Source organism: Aulonocara sp. 'chitande type north' Nkhata Bay, linkage group LG5 (assembly GCF_057382095.1).
Source record: "Aulonocara sp. 'chitande type north' Nkhata Bay isolate Kocher_YH1m ecotype deep benthic linkage group LG5, A_spYH_male_GT1.1, whole genome shotgun sequence".
In the NCBI taxonomy this organism is placed as follows: Eukaryota; Metazoa; Chordata; class Actinopteri; order Cichliformes; family Cichlidae; genus Aulonocara; species Aulonocara sp. 'chitande type north' Nkhata Bay.
The window spans coordinates 49,256,312-49,264,743 of NC_141348.1; positions in this window are offsets into that span (position 1 = coordinate 49,256,312).

Genomic DNA, 8,432 nt, shown 5'->3' on the forward strand with positions numbered 1-8,432 from the left:
GGGAACATCTTAGTTATTGAGCGGACATTATGACTGACTTGTTTCCTGGAAAATGTCTGAGGTGGCTGTTGTGTGTCAAAAGGAGTTTGTTTGGTCGTTGCCATCGTCGAGCCGTTCAGCCGTCACATTCAGAAAGGCGCTCTGCAAATTTTACTCGGTCATTTAAAAAGCTATGACGGGCTGAGAGGTCGACTCACGGCAAAGAGACAACGTAGTCCAAGACATCGTCTACAGCAAAGCCGACCACATCTGAGATCGTTTTATCTGTCAAAAAAAGAAGAAGAAGCTGTAACGCAGACTTTTTACAGCAGCACTGACTTTCAACGTGCTTTAGACTGAAAGGTGAAGAACCTGCACCAACAAGAATGGAAAAACAACTCCAACAATAACACGATTTATGACCTGTGAGCATGATTTGGCGATGGCGGGGTGGAAGAAACCTCCAACCGAATCAAGTGCCGGAGCTTTCGAACGGTAGAAGTCACGTCAGCGGTGGTCAGAACGTGGGCTGGTCACATGATCAAGAGCAAGTGGTCGATTGAAATGTGCGACAGAGAGACAGAAGCCGGTTTCTTCATAGTTGGCTGCCAATAAATGCACTGATCAATATTAGTGTTTATATCATAGTAAAGTATGTGCAGTTAAATCTTTGTGTATGTGTGAGTGAAATATTCAAAGATCATTATTAACAGTGACACTTACCTACTACTTTGTCTTAATTGTGATTTCAGTAATCCCACCATAACTCACACTGAAAGTCATCTTTGTTTTAAGACTTTCGGAGGCCTGAAGGAGACACACAGGTGAGTGTCAGTGATGTCACCTGAATGGCAGATTGACTCAGAGCAGCATAACTGAGGGAGGATTCAGGGTCACCTGGTCCAGCCCTAACTATATGCTTTAGCAAAAAGGAAAGTTTGAAGCCTAATCTTGAAAGTAGAGATAGTGTCTGTCTCCTGAATCCAAACTGGAAGCTGGTTCCACAGAAGAGGGGCCTGAAAACTGAAGGCTCTGCCTCCCATTCTACTTTTAAATACTCTAGGAACAACAAGTAGGCCTGCAGAGCGAGAGCCAAGTGCTCTAATAGGGTGATATGGTACTACAAGGTCATTAAGATAAGATGGGGCCTGATTATTTAAGACCTTCGTAGTTTAAACATGAAATATTCAAACAAATGAATGGTCCACTGTACAGATTCAGTAATTTCCTGCATGTTGAATTAGAACATGAACAGGTTTCAAGTTGGATTACTGTGTATGTTCATTATTATAATACACACCTGTGCAGGTAATGCACTAGGAGATGATTAATGGGTTTTTTTTTTACCCAAAATAAATTATGGAATTTAATCAGCTGCTGATGTTACAGTGTGACTTCAGTTACTATGGATTTGTATTAATAAAACACACTAATTCTGTAATACAGGATCAGTTTGATAACATACATGATAACATTGTGTTTAGTGTAACTCCCCATTTATCCTTATTTATGCTGCCAAATTTAAGATTTTCTGTTATGAGTCTCATTTCAAGTCCTCGCTGTCGCTCTGCTGCTGCCATCAGCTGAGCTGTGACATCACGCAAAATATTATTAATGAGTCTTTGATTCTTTATTTTTAACCAAACGCCACAAATATGGCTGTTCCCTTATTGCTGTGCCATGTTCACCACAGTGGACGTTATGTTAAATTTAACTCGCATTGCAAAAAGTCACGTAGTAAACGTCTGAAGCTTTTCTGTTTGCATCAAATGATTTATAATCACTTACTGGTTATTGGTTAATATCGTGTGTATTTGGCATCAGTTAATATATGCTTATGAGCTAATTTATTGGTGGATGATCCACTAACATCTGTAATACACAGCTCAATCTGATTAATGTTTGCTGGAAACACTTTAGACGTCTTACCTTAAAATGTTTGTGATGTATCTGAAATGTCTCAGTGCAGAGAAACACCTGTGCTGGCAAATGCAGGTAGATCCATACTGTGAGAATATGGACAGTGACACACTTTTTGTAGTTTTTCCTCTTTGCACAAACACAGTGAACATTAAATCGATCAGACTGAAGTGCAGACTTTCATCTTTAAGTCAAAGGGTTAAAAACATCTCATTAATTTTAGGTGCAGTCCCCCAAAAGATTAGTAATGGAACACGTGACAAAAAGAGCCACTTGATAAAATGGGGTGGGGCTAAAAAAAAAAAAAAAAAAAAAGATTAAAACTAGCAATGCACACCTAAAAACACGTCAACATACCCACAGGTAAAATGCTGCCCTCTGCTGGTGAAAGCTGCTAAGTGAAATTACAAAAAAGCAGCTTCACTGAGTTTTCTTTGCCCAAAGCACACAGCAAGGTTTCAGCTCACACCTGTGTCCATCTCACCTGTGTCCATCTCACTTGTGTCCATCTCACCTGTGTCCATGTCACCTGTGTTCATCTCACCTGTCTCCATCTCACCCGTGTCCATCTCACCTGTGTCCATCTCACCTGTGTTCATCTCACCTGTGTCCATCTCACTTGTCTCCATCTCACCTGTGTCCACTGTGTCCATCTCACCCGTCTCCATCTCACCTGTGTGCATCTCACCTGTGTGCATCTCACTTGTGTTCATCTCACCTGTGTCCACTGTGTCCATCTCACCTGTGTGCATCTCACTTGTGTTCATCTCACCTGTGTCCATCTCACCTGTGTCCACTGTGTCCATCTCACCTGTGTGCATCTCACCTGTGTGCATCTCACCTGTGTGCATCTCACCTGTGTCCATCTCACCTGTGTGCATCTCACCTGTGTGCATCTCACTTGTGTCCATCTCACCTGTGTGCATCTCACCTGTGTGCATCTCACTTGTGTCCATCTCACTTGTGTCCATCTCACCTGTGTCCATCTCACCTGTGTCCATCTCACCTGTGTCCACTGTGTCCATCTCACCTGTGTCCACTGTGTCCATCTCACCTGTGTCCACTGTGTCCATCTCACCTGTGTCCATCTCACCTGTGTGCATCTCACCTGTGTCCATCTCACCTGTATCCATCTCACCTGTGTGCATCTCACCTGTGTCCACTGTGTCCATCTCACCTGTGTCCATCTCACCTGTGTCCACTGTGTCCATCTCACCTGTGTGCATCTCACCTGTGTGCATCTCACCTGTGTGCATCTCACCTGTGTCCATCTCACCTGTGTCCACTGTGTCCATCTCACCTGTGTCCATCTCACCTGTGTCCATCTCACCTGTGTTCTTCTCACCTGTGTCCATCTCACCTGTGTCCACTGTGTCCATCTCACCTGTGTTCATCTCACCTGTGTTCATCTCACTTGTGTCCATCTCACCCGTGTCCATCTCACCCGTGTCCATCTCACCTGTGTCCATCTCACCTGTGTCCACTGTGTCCATCTCACCTGTGTGCATCTCACCTGTGTCCATCTCACCTGTGTCCATCTCACCTGTGTTCATCTCATCTGTGTCCATCTCACCTGTGTCCATGTGTTCATCTCACGTTACTGAGCTCTGATTAGGGCCTATCCTTCTGTGTGATGCACAGACACGGGTACCTGCATACACACATGTATGTACATGTCTAGCTAGCATTAGATGATAACAGAACCAATGGGTGATGCTTCAGTCACTGCAACCAGTTTCTCTGGGCCGAAACACCTGACCTCACTATGGACACATCAGCTCGTTCATCCAGTCGCTGCCAGATGTTGATGCTCACTCCATCTGTCCCCTAAAGCTAGCCCTCTCCTGTCAGAAGCCACCTCTGTTGATCCTCCAGTTTCACTCCGTGTCTTCCTGTTTGCATCTGAGTCCACTTAAACAGTGGAGCAAAGCAAAAATCGACCCAAAGAACACAAAGAGAAACAAAAGGGACGAGAAAGGCGTCTCTGTGACTCAGTCTAAGAAAGGTCAGAGTGGTATCACAGTAGTGTCCAAAGGTCCACTGTATTGTTAATAATTCTCCTCCCTCATCTGCTGCAGTTTGTTTTCAGAGACCGTCCTGGTATTCGTTAAAAGCAGTAATAAACCTTTAAGATTCTGTGTGGTGAGAGGGTCGATCCTCACAGAAAGAGCTCCTTCTCTGAGGCAGAGGCCTTTTTGCTTTTCCACCTGAACCACAGGTGCTTTTCTACAGCGCCGTCATTCACCTTCACTCAGGAAATGTTTGCTCACACCTCTCCTCTTCCCTGAAACCTGCCTGCTCCGGGAAAAAGAAATCCCACTCTACATCCCGATAAACTGTATGTAAACACGTCTCTGATGACGACGGTGGCAATCGCAGTCCCCTTTTCCTTTAAACGCAGCCACGGTAACATAATGATGCTGCATCACAGCGTGCAGGTGTTTCTGTGTTTCCACAGACGGTGACTGTCTTCTAACACCACGAGGACTAAACATATTTCTTCCAAGAGTCATAATTACAGGAATGAACTGACTGAACAGCAGAACTCAAGACCAATGCACATTTGAATTCTCAGGCTAAGAAACAGGTAAGTCTCGTCTCTGGGAGTCACCAGGAACCTGCCAGAGAGGAGAGAGCAGTAACGTCTTGATGCAGCAGAGAATTATGGCCCAGATTGTTTACAAACTTGACTTGAATTCGTACTTGAGTTATCCTTGTGATTTATGGGCGGGGCAGCACCACGGGGGGGGGGGGGGGGGGGGGGGACAGCACAGGTTTCAGCCGGAAACAGAGGAAGCAAAAGCAGCATCCCTGCCCAGAGCGCCATAATCAGGACAAAAATCATTTTAACAGAAACAAATCAAAGACTGTTTATACTTTTTACTTTTCTGCAGAATCCAACACTCAGGCTCAGGTTAGCACAGTTTGGGTTTTAACCCTGTAAAGTCTGAGTCATGATATAACTGACAGATTTTTTTATTGAGTCTTCTGAAAATTTTTAAAAGACGTTGAACATCATTTTGCACATAAAATCTTTCATGTTTTATTGTTTTTGCTACATTTGGCTTTTTTTTGAGCGATTTATTGTCACAGTTTGTTTCTGACTCGAGCAAAAACAAATAAGCGGGTTTAAAAATCAAACTGATGATGCAGAGGTCAAAAACTGTGTATGTGTCAGATACGATGCACTGTGGGCTGTGTGTAAGTCATCTGTTGTGTTAGTGATAGTTAATGATAATTTCTGTGAATCAGCAGGTAACGTCCATTAAAATAAAACAAAAGAAGAAGAATTTGTTTTAGTGGTGGACACCCAGAGTCCATCAGAGACACGAGGTTAGATTTCCAGCCCAAACTCCGTGTGTGACCCTCTCTCCTCCTCTGCTGTCTGTAGAAACATAAAACATTTATGGATGGATTTGTGGAACTATTTGATGGCTCAACATGTCAGTGAGTTATTAAATGTTTCATGTTAGTTTTGTAGATGTTATTTTTATTATTTACTTTATTTATTTAGAGAGCACCAAATCACAACAACAGTCACCTCAAGGCACTTTATATTGTAAGGTCGACCCTACAATAATACATACAGAGAAAAACCCAACAATCATATGACCCCCTATGAGCAGCACTTTGGCGACAGTGGGAAGGAAAAACTCCCTTTTAACAGGAAGAAACCTCCAGCAGAACCAGGCTCAGGGAGGGGCGGGGCCATCTGCTGTGATTGGTTGGAGTGAGAGAAGGAAGACAGGATAAAGACATGCTGTGGAAGAGAGACAGAGGTTAATAACAGATATGATTCAGTGCAGAGAGGTCTGTTAACACAGTGCATGAAGAAGAAACACCCAGTGCATCATGGGAATCACCCGGCGGCCTATTGCAGCATAACTAAGGGAGGATTCAGGGTCACCTGGTCCAGCCCTAACTATACAGTGGGGCAAAAAAGTATTTAGTCAGCCACCGATTGTGCAAGTTCCCCCACTTAAAATGATGACAGAGGTCAGTAATTTGCACCAGAGGTACACTTCAACTGTGAGAGACAGAATGTGAAAAAAAATCCATGAATCCACATGGTAGGATTTGTAAAGAATTTATTGGTAAATCAGGGTGGAAAATAAGTATTTGGTCACCTCAAACAAGGAAAATCTCTGGCTCTCACAGACCTGTAACGTCTTCTGTAAGAAGCTTTTCTGTCCCCCACTCGTTACCTGTATGAATGGCACCTGTTTGAACTCATCATCTGTATAAAAGACACCTGTCCACAGCCTCAAACAGTCAGACTCCAAACTCCGCCATGGCCAAGACCAAAGAGCTTTCGAAGGACACCAGGAAAAGTATTGTAGACCTGCACCAGACTGGGAAGAGTGAATCTACAATAGGCAAGCAGCTTGGTGTGAAAAAATCAACTGTGGGAGCAATCATCAGAAAATGGAAGACATACAAGACCACTGATAATCTCCCTCGATCTGGGGCTCCACGCAAGATCTCATCCCGTGGGGTCAAAATGATCATGAGAACGGTGAGCAAAGATCCCAGAACCACACGGGGGGACCTGGTGAATGACCTGCAGAGAGCTGGGACCAAAGTAACAAAGGTCACCATCAGTAACACACTACAACGGCAGGGAATCAAATCCCGCAGTGCCAGACGTGTTCCGCTGCTGAAGCCAGTGCATGTCCAGGCCCGTCTGAAGTTTGCCAGAGAGCACATGGATGATACAGCAGAGGATTGGGAGAATGTCATGTGGTCAGATGAAACCAAAGTAGAACTTTTTGGTATAAACTCAACTCGTCGTGTTTGGAGGAAGAAGAATACTGAGTTGCATCCCAAGAACACCATACCTACTGTGAAGCATGGGGGTGGAAACATCATGCTATGGGGCTGTTTTTCTGCCAAGGGGACAGGACGACTGATCCGTGTTAAGGACAGAATGAATGGGGCCATGTATCGTGAGATTTTGAGCCAAAACCTCCTTCCATCAGTGAGAACTTTGAAGATGAAACGAGGCTGGGTCTTCCAACATGACAATGATCCAAAACACACCGCCCGGGCAACAAAGGAGTGGCTCCGTAAGAAGCATTTGAAAGTCCTGGAGTGGCCTAGCCAGTCTCCAGACCTCAACCCCATAGAAAATCTGTGGCGGGAGTTGAAAGTCCGTGTTGCTCGGCGACAGCCCCAAAACATCACTGCTCTCGAGAAGATCTGCATGGAGGAATGGGCCAAAATACCAGCTACTGTGTGTGCAAACCTGGTAAAGACCTATAGTAAACGTTTGACCTCTGTTATTGCCAACAAAGGTTATGTTACAAAGTATTGAGTTGTATTTTTGTTATTGACCAAATACTTATTTTCCACCCTGATTTACGAATAAATTCTTTACAAATCCTACCATGTGGATTCATGGATTTTTTTTTTTTCACATTCTGTCTCTCACAGTTGACGTGTACCTCTGGTGCAAATTACTGACCTCTGTCATCATTTTAGGTGGGGGAACTTGCACAATCGGTGGCTGACTAAATACTTTTTTGCCCCACTGTATGCTTTAGCAAAAAGGAAAGTTTGAAGCCTAATCTTGAAAGTAGAGATAGTGTCTGTCTCCTGAATCCAAACTGGAAGCTGGTTCCACAGAAGAGGGGCCTGAAAACTGAAGGCTCTGCCTCCCATTCTACTTTTAAATACTCTAGGAACAACAAGTAGGCCTGCAGAGCGAGAGCCAAGTGCTCTAATAGGGTGAGCACTTATAGTTTCTTCTTCTCTTTTTAATATTGTGATTTGGAGCTTGCCTTTCACACTCATGCTGCGTCTTCACTCTGAATATTTATGAAACCAAACATGTGCAAACAACACCTGTCCTGAACATCCTGCCTGACAGACCTTGAATACAGTTTATGACACCCATTTGCTCTTCACGTCTCTCTGCTCGCTGGCCAGACGATCGACAGTCCAGCTGTTAGTTTCTCAGATATTTCAGTCTGAGTGGGCTGAGTGATTTCAGGGGAGACACGAGAAAACAGGGCCTTCAGTAGCCTTTCCTTCATCCCTGGCTCTTTTCCACCTTTGATTTGGGGACTTTTCACTTTTATTGGACAGTTTAGCGAAGAAGAGAGAGCGGACCCTCAGTTTAGGATTCCTAGGGAGTGTGGATAATTTTGGTTTCTGTTTTTACTTCATATGATAAATTTCTTTTCTGTAAGCTTCGGTTTCCCTGTGTGCTCTTCCTAATCCTCATCTCATTTCTTTGTTAATTACATCTGTTTATCTTCACATCTGTATTGATATCTTGTTACTTTCCTACTTTGAAGGTTAGTTTTCCTTCATGCCGTATGTTAGGTTGGCTGGACTATTTATACACTGGATGCTGATCAGCCAGTTCTGTCTCCTCTCCTCCATCGTACAGTCGTTCCTCTTTTGAAGTTTTTTTCCCCGCTTTTTAAATGAAGTTTGCTCTTTGGTTTGCTCAGAGTTTTCACTCTGAATATGGATCCAGCTTTAAATGGAGCAATCCACGATTGCTTTGGAGATCAGCGATTAACGTC